The 12,473-nt window shown below is 38.5% G+C and overlaps 1 pseudogene; it reads right to left on the reverse strand.

Annotated features, from left to right (window-relative positions):
• LOC139842093 (TMV resistance protein N-like) overlaps nucleotides 1-12,473 on the reverse strand; it is a 283,902-nt pseudogene that overhangs the window by 270,546 nt on the left and 883 nt on the right.

Raw genomic sequence — 12,473 nt, forward strand, 5'->3', positions numbered from 1 at the left:
ACTAATTTGCTACAGTATTTTTGAATTGCTACGATACCCGAAAAGCTACAGTGTTTTCGAAAATCACTATTTGCTACAGTAAAACACTATTTTATAATGTATTTTAACAAATAACGAGATAATGATTTATAGAAGTAAATGACCAAAACACTCGAAAGATTAAGATATACTTTGAGTGGTATAGTTTATGGATAATTTAAGACTATATTTTGACAAAGGTACGTGACACGAAACGTGAAATGCAAGTTTTCTAAATGTACGAAAGGACATTCGAAAAACCGGAACCGGGACATAAGTCGAGTGATGACGTACGACTTATCGGAACAAAAATTACAAATCAACTATGCACGTGAATTTCATATAATATATAATTAATTATATAAATTAAATATATTATATTTATATTTATATTATAAAAACATGTCAACAAGCAAAATGTTAAAACAATGTGAGCTGGATCCCTTAGCCATGCGATTGCATGGCCAAGAAGGCTAAATCCCATGCGATCGCATGGGGTACTATTTCAGGCCAGGTCTATAAATTTCGAAGTTTTCAGTTCGTTTGTGGCACACTCTTTTCTCTGATATATATTACTTCGTAGGTATTTATTCATTTTATTTATATTATTATTATTATTATTATTATTATTATTATTATTATTATTATTATTATTATTATTATTATTATTATTAATCTTATTATTATTAATATTATTAATTAGTATTATACATAAAATACTACTACGAGGTTATGAGCGTGTCACTTTCAAAATAGTTTTCAAGCGGGATAGAGCTAAGGAAATTATGGGTTATAGCCAATGAGGTTATGGGTAATGTTCGGGGGTATATTTTTGAATCAAACCTAGTGTTTATCATCTCCGTTGCGTCTATGTACTTTCCTACAATATTAAATCACAATATTGATACGTAAGCATTCATATCTTATCTTTTATATATTAATTGTGTATCCATGTCTAGTGCTTGAGTATATATATTTATGTATGCTTGTATGCTAAATTTTGTTGTTAAACAATTATGATGAATCACGAAGTAAATACATATATTACTGGTAAAAGGTATATGATATACATGTTTTTGGAAAGCTGACGAAAAATCAATAACTTTTTATTTAGATATCGAATAGTTTCAATGAACGGATTAAAAGATATGATCAACTGAATTATGATTGACGTTAATTGAAATTACCAATTAAGATTTAAACAACTTGTTTACAAGATTGATAAAATGGATTTTTAAATATTACCAGCCGAGTAAATGAATTCTTATATAAGGTACGTCTCGTTTGTTGAACTATTGTCAAAATTGACTTTTTGAAACGACTTTGGATAACTTTTGTATGTCGATCTCGAGCATTAAGATTGTGATACACTATGACCTGACCTAGCTTGATAGACATTTATTGAGCAACATATGTTCTCTAGGTTGAGATCTACGATTAATTGGTAATCCGAGTTTCGATCACATTTTGATGAACAACTTTATATGCTGCTAAGGTGAGTTTCATTGCTCCCTTTTTAATTGCTTTTGCAATATATTTTTGGGCTGAGAATACATGCACTTTATTTTAAAACACAATGGATACAAGTACATACTAAATTCTATACTGAGTTTGAACCGAAAATCCCTTAGCTTTGGTAACTGTTAACTACCAGTTATAAGAACTGGTGGGCGCGAGTAGTAGTATATGGATCCATAGGGCTTGACATGTAGCGACCCGACCAAATCGTCATTGACGGCGCCGTCTACTTAGGTCCCGTTACGTAGTCATAAGTCTTTAAAACAACGTTTGACCAAAAGATATGTCGCATTCATTTCAAATGTAAAGGTTGTTCAAGTTTTACAAGAATAGTTCCACCACAAGTTACGATACAAAGTTTTAAGTACAAATGAAACTTATGCGACACAATTTAAAAGTATCCAAAAGACGCTCCATGTATGCATGTATACTCGACATCTAATGCAAGTATCAAAATAATGAGCGGAAGCATGTATCATGTATCGTTCAAGGACCTGAGAAAAACATAGAAATCTGTCAACGAAAACGTTGGTGAAATCATAGGTTTAAGTAAGTAAGTACAAGTGAACCACAAGATTTGCATCAATGAAATAATAGTAATACATTCCAAAAGTTTGTTTCACGAGCACCCAATTATCAAAGCTTAACATTCCATCCATTGTATACCCCATCCATAGTGCTAGAACAAACACTGATTCTCGAAAATATATTTCATCCGTAGACGGTAGCGAACCGTCAAAGATGAGGGTTGTCAACCCATATGGCCATATAACATAAGTTCTCGCTTACACCCGGCAAGTGTAACTAATGATAATCGAATTGAGGATTTTTGTTCTAAACTCGTATGTAGAATGTTTGTTTTCCCGTTCTTGTGTTCACTTAGTTCAAAAGAATCGTTTATGTTTTCTCATCCCAAATATAAGTTCAAAAAGAGTAAAAGTGGGACTATGATCTCACCTTGAGTGCACGTACGAAAAGTACTTCACAAAATAACGTGTGCGAAGGATAGTGCTAGTCTTGACCTAAACAAATAGGTCGTATCAATAACGGTAAACACGATAGGTCAAGGATGTTCAATTAGTCCTATGGCTCGTTACGACTCGATTATGTAGCATGTGAAATCAAATTGTCAAGTTTCATGCAAGGTACAAGTATATAAACAAGTTAGGAAGGTTGCATAATCATTTGGTTAAGTTTGACAAAAAGTCAAACTTTGGTCGGTCAAAGTCAACGAAAAAGTCAACACGTTCGGGTCGGGTCCCGGACTATTTTTCTATGCTAATTATTCATATACAAGTGTATTAAAACAAGTTTCATGTGAATCGGAGGTCCGTAGGTCATCAAACATTTCACGTGAAATGGGACGAGGAGGTCAGAATCTGACCAGGCACATCTGCGCGCCGCGCGGGGATGGGGCGCGCCGCGCCACCATCTGGGCAGAGAATTCTGGTCAGTTTTTCAAAGTATGCACGAACCAAAACCTTTTCCAACCCAACTCTTGACCCGCAAACACTTATAATACCTATCATATATCGTTGGAAAGGCATTTTGATGAGGAATACAACTAAGCACTTATGGTCTAACAATAACATCATTTACAATAGCCGAAATCTCATCAAGCGAACAATAAAAGTCCATTTCCTAAGTTTCAAGTTCATCAATTGCATTTTGAGTTTCGGGAAACCAATTCACACATATGATATGCCGTTTTGAAGGTAATGAAGCATACATTACTACTAAACACTAACAATTAACATTCCATGACATTCAAGCATCCAAAAATTCATGTCAAGAACTATCAAACCCTAGTCAAACATCTCAAAATCAATAATCATGTTTTTGAAGTTTTCTTAATCAACCTACACATCAATTTGAAGCTAATGATGCTAGTAACACATTTAATACATGAACTTTAACAATTAAACAACTTTTAATCATCCAAAATCAAAGATTAAGCAAGCAATTTTCATATTCAAGCTAGTTACACCAAAAACAACAAATCGAGCATACAAATTACATACACGACATCACAATGAGCCATAGACACTAATTAACACACTCTTAAGTCAAGAACACAAATTTAAAGAAATCTAGTGTTTTAGAAATGTTACCCAAAATCGAAGTAGTTAGCATCAAATCGAAGAGGATGATGAGAGGATCAAGAATATGTAATTTATTTGGTTGCTAGCTCCCTAATCCGGATTTAGATGATGAATGAATGAATTTGGAAATTGGGTGTGTTCTTGCTAGAGAGAAAGAGAGAGAGAGTGAGAGATGGTTGAATGGTGGTAATTGGGGTAGACTAGGTGACCTAGTCAACTAGTTTGCCCCGTGTCAATTTTAGTCCCTCGAGTTTGTAGTCGGGTGCGAAAAATACCTAAACGGAATATTTTAAAACGCGTATTAACGGGAGATGTTGTAACATATAACGGAATTTAAATTAGTATAACGGAAAAGAAAACGGAAAAAGGTGGGATGTTACATTACCTACTCCTTAAAAGAAATTTCGTCCCGAAATTTAAGTAGGTGTAGTAGTCGTTGTTTCTTCCTCGAGATCTTGCGTTTCTGAATTCACAAATAGATGAGGATACTTCCTTTGCATTTGATCTTGTCTTTCCCAAGTAAACTCGGGTCCTCTTTTGGCATTCCAACGAACCTTGACAATCGGGATTCGGCTTTGTTTCAATGTCTTGACGGAGGTGTCCACAATTTCAACCGGTTCCTCCACAAAATGAAGTTTGTCATCAATAGTAAGTTCTTCGAGAGGGATGACGATATCGGGTTCGGCAAGACACTTTTTCAAGTTAGATACATGGAAGGTAGGATGAACGGAGTTCAATTGAGGCGGAAGATCTAAACGATAAGCAACGGTTCCAATACGCTCCAAGATTTCGAAAGGACCAATATACCGCGGATTTAGCTTCCCGCGTTTCCCAAAACGGATTACACCCTTCCAAGGTGCGACTTTTAACATTACTCGGTCACCGACTTGAAATTCAAGATCGTTGCGTCGTTTGTCGGTATAGCTCTTTTGACGACTTCGGGCCATCCTAAGCCTATCTCGGATTTGAACGATTTTCTCGGTGGTTTCGTGAATGAGTTCGGGTCCGGTGATTTGCACGTCGCCTACCTCGGCCCAACAAAGAGGTGAACGACATTTGCGGCCATATAGCGCTTCAAAAGGTGCGGCTTTAATACTCGCGTGATAACTATTGTTGTAAGAGAACTCGGCGAGAGGTAAGTGCTTGTCCCAAGCTTTTCCGAAATCAACCACGCAAGCTCGTAACATGTCCTCTAAGGTTTGAATTGTACGTTCGCTTTGTCCATCGGTTTGAGGATGATATGCGGTGCTCATGTCTAAACGCGTTCCCAACGCTTCTTGCAATGTACGCCAAAATCTAGAAACGAAACGGCCATCTCGGTCGGAGATAATCGATAAAGGTACACCGTGTCGGGCTACGATCTCCTTAATGTAAAGTTGTGCAAGTTTCTCCATTTTGTCCGTTTCTTTCATGGCAAGGAAGTGTGCGGATTTGGTGAGACGGTCAACAATAACCCAAATGGTATCATAACCGCCCGTCGTTTTTGGTAGCTTGGTGATAAAATCCATCGTTATCCTTTCCCACTTCCATTGCGGGATCTCGGGTTGTTGAAGTAGTCCGGACGGTCTTTGGTGTTCGGCTTTGACTTTGGAACATGTCAAACACTTGGAAACATAAGTAGCTACGTCCCTTTTGATGTTCGGCCACCAATATAGTTGTTTAAGGTCGTGGTACATCTTATTGGCACCGAGGTGAATCGAGTATCGTGACTTATGGGCTTCATCTAAAATAAGGCTTCGTAGGTCCCCATAACTAGGCACCCAAATCCTTCCGGCGTAATATCGGAGTCCGGTCTCCCAAATTTCGAATCGAGAGACGAGAATGTTCAAGAGCTCGTGTGAAAGGTTTTCATCCTTGAGAGCCTCATCTTGGGCTACCCGAATTTGGATATTAAGGTTTGTGTGGATGGTGATGTTTAAGGCTCGGACACGAAGAGGCACCGCTCTTTCTTTTCGACTTAAGGCATCGGCTACTACATTTGCCTTCCCGGGATGGTAACGAAGCTCGCAATCGTAATCGTTTAAGGTTTCAATCCACCTTCGTTGTCTCATGTTTAGTTGCTTTTGATCGAAAATGTGTTGGAGGCTTTTGTGGTCGGTAAAGATAGTACTCTTGGTCCCGTAAAGATAGTGTCTCCACATTTTAAGTGCAAAGACAACGGCTCCGAGTTCGAGATCATGTGTCGTATAGTTTCGTTCATGAATTTTGAGTTGTCGAGAAGCATAAGCAATGACTTTCGTTCGTTGCATCAATACACACCCAAAACCATGTTTCGAGGCATCACAATATACAACAAAGTCATCATTGCCTTCGGGAAGTGACAAGATAGGAGCGGTGGTTAGCTTCGTTTTCAAGATTTGGAATGCGGATTCATGTTCGGTCGCCCAGATGAATTTCTTTCCCTTGTGAGTTAATGCGGTTAGAGGACGTGCAACCAAAGAGAAGTTTTCGATGAATCTACGATAGTACCCGGCGAGACCCAAAAATTGACGAATGTGAGTAGGAGTAGTAGGAGTCTCCCATTTGCTAATGGCTTCGATTTTCGTTGGATCGACTTTAATACCTTGGTCACTTACAACATGACCAAGAAATTGAACTTCCTTTAACCAAAATTCACACTTGGAGAATTTGGCATAGAGTTGTTCTTGTCTTAAAAGTTCAAGCACAAGTCGGAGATGTTGTTCGTGCTCTTCTTCATTTTTAGAATAGATCAATATGTCATCGATGAACACAATAACGAATTTATCGAGATACGGTTTGCACATGCGGTTCATAAGATCCATGAACACCGCCGGTGCGTTAGTGAGACCAAATGGCATGACAAGGAATTCATAACTACCATAACGAGTTCGGAAAGCGGTTTTGGAGACATCTTCCCCCTTAACCCTCAATTGATGATAACCCGAGCGGAGATCGATTTTCGAATATACACAAGACCCTTGTAGTTGATCAAAGAGGTCATCGATGCGAGGAAGAGGATATCGGTTCTTAACCGTCAATTTATTTAGTTCACGATAATCAATGCACATTCGTAGGGATCCGTCTTTCTTTTTAACAAACAAAATCGGAGCGCCCCAAGGTGAATGGCTAGGTTGGATAAAACCACGATCAAGTAGTTCTTGGATTTGACTTTGCAATTCTTGCATTTCAGATGGAGCGAGTCTATATGGTGCACGCGCTACGGGTGTGGCTCCCGGAATAAGATCGATTTGGAATTCAACCGGTCGATGAGGCGGAAGACCCGGCAATTCGTCGGGAAATACATCGGAATAGTCACTAACAATTGGCACATCATCGATGTGCTTCTCATCGGACTCGACTTTCTTAACGTGAGCAAGGATCGCAAAACAACCCTTACGGAGTAGTTTTCTAACTTTAACACACGAAACGAGGTTGAGTCCGGTGCAACTCTTATCGCCATAGACGATCAAAGGTTCACCATTCTCGATAGGAATTCGGATTGCGTTAAGATCACAAAGAATGTGAGATTTCGTTTTGACTAACCAATTCATACCGATTATTACATCAAAGCTTCCTAGTTCCATGGGTATCAAATCAATTTCAAATTCCTTACCCAAAATGTTTATCGTACACCCCCGGTAATATGTGTCGGCACTTAATAGTTTCCCGTTAGCCACTTCAATGGTATAAGTGGTATCTAATGGAAGAGGTGGAGTGCTAAAAGAATGAGTCAAAGTCTTGGATACAAAGCATTTATCGGCACCTGAATCGAATAAGCAAGAGACATAAGAATTGTTGAGAAGAAACGTACCCGTGACTAGTTCAGTGTCATCCCGGGCTTCCTCGGTGTTTATGTTGAAAGCTCGGCCGCGCGTATTGGGGTTATCTTTCTTCTTTGGGCATGCATTTCTATAATGACCCGTTTGGCCACATTCGTAACAAGTGCCCGTCTTTGGTGCATTGGGCCACTTTCGAGCGACGGGAGTGGCACTTTTACAATCGTTGGCCTTATGACCAACTCCTTGGTTGTTGTTGTTGTTGTTGTTGTGGTTGTTATTATTATTGTTGTTGGATGAGTGACCGGCCATGGCCGCATCTACGGCGGTGGCTATCATCCGTTCGAGAGCTTGTTCGGGAGTTTCATTGCGGCGTACACGACGAGGAGCCATTGTTCCTTCAAGACACAAGAATATCATTGATTAGTATTCTCAATAATACTAACCGTGATATAGAATAAAGATAAAGAGAAGTTTTTCCTCGACTCGCCTTAAATTCTTTATGTCATAATGTCGGAACGTTCATATGAGTCACCGTAATATAATCCCGGAAATTATATTACCCTGATTCATATGTGCATTCGACATCATTTCATATAGTCAAGGTGGCGCGTCAATCAAATTAAACAACGTGAGATTAAGATGAACTAAGAGTAGATATGAGTAGAAGCGTTCGAGTATAAATGCACAAGTAGTCAAGTAATTCCTACTTCAAGTCTATATGCCGGTTGTAGTCTAGACTCACCAATGTACCCTATGACTCGGGGTTGACACTAATGAACTCTAAATCCCTACAACCAACGCTCTGATACCATCTGTAGCGACCCGACCAAATCGTCATTGACGGCGCCGTCTACTTAGGTCCCGTTACGTGGTCATAAGTCTTTAAAACAACGTTTGACCAAAAGATATGTCGCATTCATTTCAAATGTAAAGGTTGTTCAAGTTTTACAAGAATAGTTCCACCACAAGTTACGATACAAAGTTTTAAGTACAAATGAAACTTATGCGACACAATTTAAAAGTATCCAAAAGACGCTCCATGTATGCATGTATACTCGACATCCAATGCAAGTATCAAAATAATGAGCGGAAGCATGTATCATGTATCGTTCAAGGACCTGAGAAAAACATAGAAATCTGTCAACGAAAACGTTGGTGAAATCATAGGTTTAAGTAAGTAAGTACAAGTGAACCACAAGATTTGCATCAATGAAATAATAGTAATACATTCCAAAAGTTTGTTTCACGAGCACCCAATTATCAAAGCTTAACATTCCATCCATTGTATACCCCATCCATAGTGCTAGAACAAACACTGATTCTCGAAAATATATTTCATCCGTAGACGGTAGCGAACCGTCAAAGATGAGGGTTGTCAACCCATATGGCCATATAACATAAGTTCTCGCTTACACCTGGCAAGTGTAACTAATGATAATCGAATTGAGGATTTTTGTTCTAAACTCGTATGTAGAATGTTTGTTTTCCCGTTCTTGTGTTCACTTAGTTCAAAAGAATCGTTTATGTTTTCTCATCCCAAATATAAGTTCAAAAAGAGTAAAAGTGGGACTATGATCTCACCTTGAGTGCACGTACGAAAAGTACTTCACAAAATAACGTGTGCGAAGGATAGTGCTAGTCTTGACCTAAACAAATAGGTCGTATCAATAACGGTAAACACGATAGGTCAAGGATGTTCAATTAGTCCTATGGCTCGTTACGACTCGATTATGTAGCATGTGAAATCAAATTGTCAAGTTTCATGCAAGGTACAAGTATATAAACAAGTTAGGAAGGTTGCATAATCATTTGGTTAAGTTTGACAAAAAGTCAAACTTTGGTCGGTCAAAGTCAACGAAAAAGTCAACACGTTCGGGTCGGGTCCCGGACTATTTTTCTATGCTAATTATTCATATACAAGTGTATTAAAACAAGTTTCATGTGAATCGGAGGTCCGTAGGTCATCAAACATTTCACGTGAAATGGGACGAGGAGGTCAGAATCTGACCAGGCACATCTGCGCGCCGCGCGGGGATGGGGCGCGCCGCGCCACCATCTGGGCAGAGAATTCTGGTCAGTTTTTCAAAGTATGCACGAACCAAAACCTTTTCCAACCCAACTCTTGACCCGCAAACACTTATAATACCTATCATATATCGTTGGAAAGGCATTTTGACGAGGAATACAACTAAGCACTTATGGTCCAACAATAACATCATTTACAATAGCCGAAATCTCATCAAGCGAACAATAAAAGTCCATTTCCTAAGTTTCAAGTTCATCAATTGCATTTTGAGTTTCGGGAAACCAATTCACACATATGATATGCCGTTTTGAAGGTAATGAAGCATACATTACTACTAAACACTAACAATTAACATTCCATGACATTCAAGCATCCAAAAATTCATGTCAAGAACTATCAAACCCTAGTCAAACATCTCAAAATCAATAATCATGTTTTTGAAGTTTTCTTAATCAACCTACACATCAATTTGAAGCTAATGATGCTAGTAACACATTTAATACATGAACTTTAACAATTAAACAACTTTTAATCATCCAAAATCAAAGATTAAGCAAGCAATTTTCATATTCAAGCTAGTTACACCAAAAACAACAAATCGAGCATACAAATTACATACACGACATCACAATGAGCCATAGACACTAATTAACACACTCTTAAGTCAAGAACACAAATTTAAAGAAATCTAGTGTTTTAGAAATGTTACCCAAAATCGAAGTAGTTAGCATCAAATCGAAGAGGATGATGAGAGGATCAAGAATATGTAATTTATTTGGTTGCTAGCTCCCTAATCCGGATTTAGATGATGAATGAATGAATTTGGAAATTGGGTGTGTTCTTGCTAGAGAGAAAGAGAGAGAGAGTGAGAGATGGTTGAATGGTGGTAATTGGGGTAGACTAGGTGACCTAGTCAACTAGTTTGCCCCGTGTCAATTTTAGTCCCTCGAGTTTGTAGTCGGGTGCGAAAAATACCTAAACGGAATATTTTAAAACGCGTATTAACGGGAGATGTTGTAACATATAACAGAGTTTAAATTAGTATAACGGAAAAGAAAACGGAAAAAGGTGGGATGTTACATGACATCCCCGTCTGTTCCAGGTATAGAAACCCTAGCCTGAACTATAAAACAGATGTATGCTATTTGAGTGTATCGTACATGTTGGTTGCATGTTAAACACGGGGGTACTTATTAGATAGACGTTAAAGCTTAGTTACCAGGGTGCTCAATCTTATAGAATATTTTGATAAACGTTTCTGGATGAAACAACTGAAATCTTGTGATCCACCTTTATATACAGATTATGCGAAACACTAAAACTATGAACTCACCAACCTTTATGTTGACACTTGTTAGCATGTTTATTCTCAGGTTTCCTAGAAGTCTTTCGCTGTTTGCTTATATGTTAGACAAGCTATGTGCATGGAGTCGTACATGGCATATTTTTCAAGGAAACGTTGCATTCACCAAATCATCACCATGTATCTTATTTTAACTGCATTGTCAATGGAAGTACTATTGTAAACTATTATTTACGGTGATTGTCTATATGTAGAAATCATCAGATGTCTAAAACCTTTGATTTAAATATTCATTTATGGTGTGCCTTTTCAAAAGAATGCAATGTTTACAAAACGTATCATATAGAGGTCAAATACCTCGCAATGAAATCAATGAATGACGTATTGTCCATATAGATTTGGAGCAATCGTCACATCGTAGTATGTCAGGTATATACAAGCCCAAAACTCCCTTCAATCTCTCCGTTTCCACCTCTCTATCTGCTATCCCACGCACTCCCAAAGAGGCGTTACTTGACTCTAATTGGAAAATGGCTATGACCGATGAATTTAATGCTTTAATTGATAATAAGACTTGGGTTTTGGTACCACGGGTAAATAACATGAATAGCATACGATCTATGTGGGTGTTTAAACATAAAATGTGTTCTAATGGTTCTTTTCAGCGCTATAAGGCTCGTTTGGTTTGTGATGGCAGGTCACAACAAGTTGGAGTTGATTGCTATGAGACTTTTAGTTCAGTGGTTAAACCTACTAATATTCGCACTGTACTATCACTTGTTGTTTCATGTTCATGGTCGATTCATCAGCTCAACGTCAAGAACGCCTTCTTACATGGTCATTTGCAGGAAACGGTATACATACATCAACCGATGGGTTTTCGCGATCCTAAATTTCCCAACCATGTATGTCTTCTTAAGAAGTCATTATATGGCCTTAAACAGGCTCCTCGTGCTTGGTATCAACGTTTTGCAGGTTTCGTCAAAAGGATTGGGTTTATTAACTCTACAGGTGATAATTCTCTGTTTATTTATTGCAATAGTTCCGACATGGATCATCCATTACTTTACGTTGATGACATTATCCTTACTACTTCCAATGTTAAGCTACGACTCTCCATCATTGATTTATTAGCACAGGAGTTCGCCATGAAGGATCTTGGTCCGTTGAGCTACTTTTTGGGTATTGCCATCACTCGACATTCGAATAGTCTTTTCTTAAACCAATCAACGTATGCCAAGGATATCATTACGCATGCTGGATTACTAAATTGTAACCCAGTACGTACTCCAGTGGACACTGCTCCTAAGTTACGCTCCACCGATGGTAATCCTGTTGATGATCCAACCAAATTTCGCAGTCTAGCGGGGGCTTTACAGTACTTGACTTTTACTCGCTCGGATATTTCTTATGCCGTCCAACAGGTCTCTCTACATATGCATGATCCACGGGAGTCACACTTACATGCTTTACGACGCATTGTTCGGTATTTACAGGGCACGCTTGATTATGGTTTACATTTGTATAAATCACCTACAAGTCTTCTTCTTGCTTATACAGATGCCGATTGGACCGGGTGTCACGATACGAGATGCTCTACTTCTGGGTATTGTGTTTATCTTGGTGATAATTTAATCTCTTGGTCGTCGAAACGGCAACCAACTCTTTCTCGCTCCATCGCAGAGGCTGAGTATCGTGGTGTTGCGAATGTTGTTTCTGATACATGTTGGATCCGAAATCTCCTGTTAGAATTACATTGTCCACTC

Source organism: Rutidosis leptorrhynchoides, chromosome 4 (genome assembly GCF_046630445.1).
Source record: "Rutidosis leptorrhynchoides isolate AG116_Rl617_1_P2 chromosome 4, CSIRO_AGI_Rlap_v1, whole genome shotgun sequence".
Classification (NCBI taxonomy): Eukaryota; Viridiplantae; Streptophyta; class Magnoliopsida; order Asterales; family Asteraceae; genus Rutidosis; species Rutidosis leptorrhynchoides.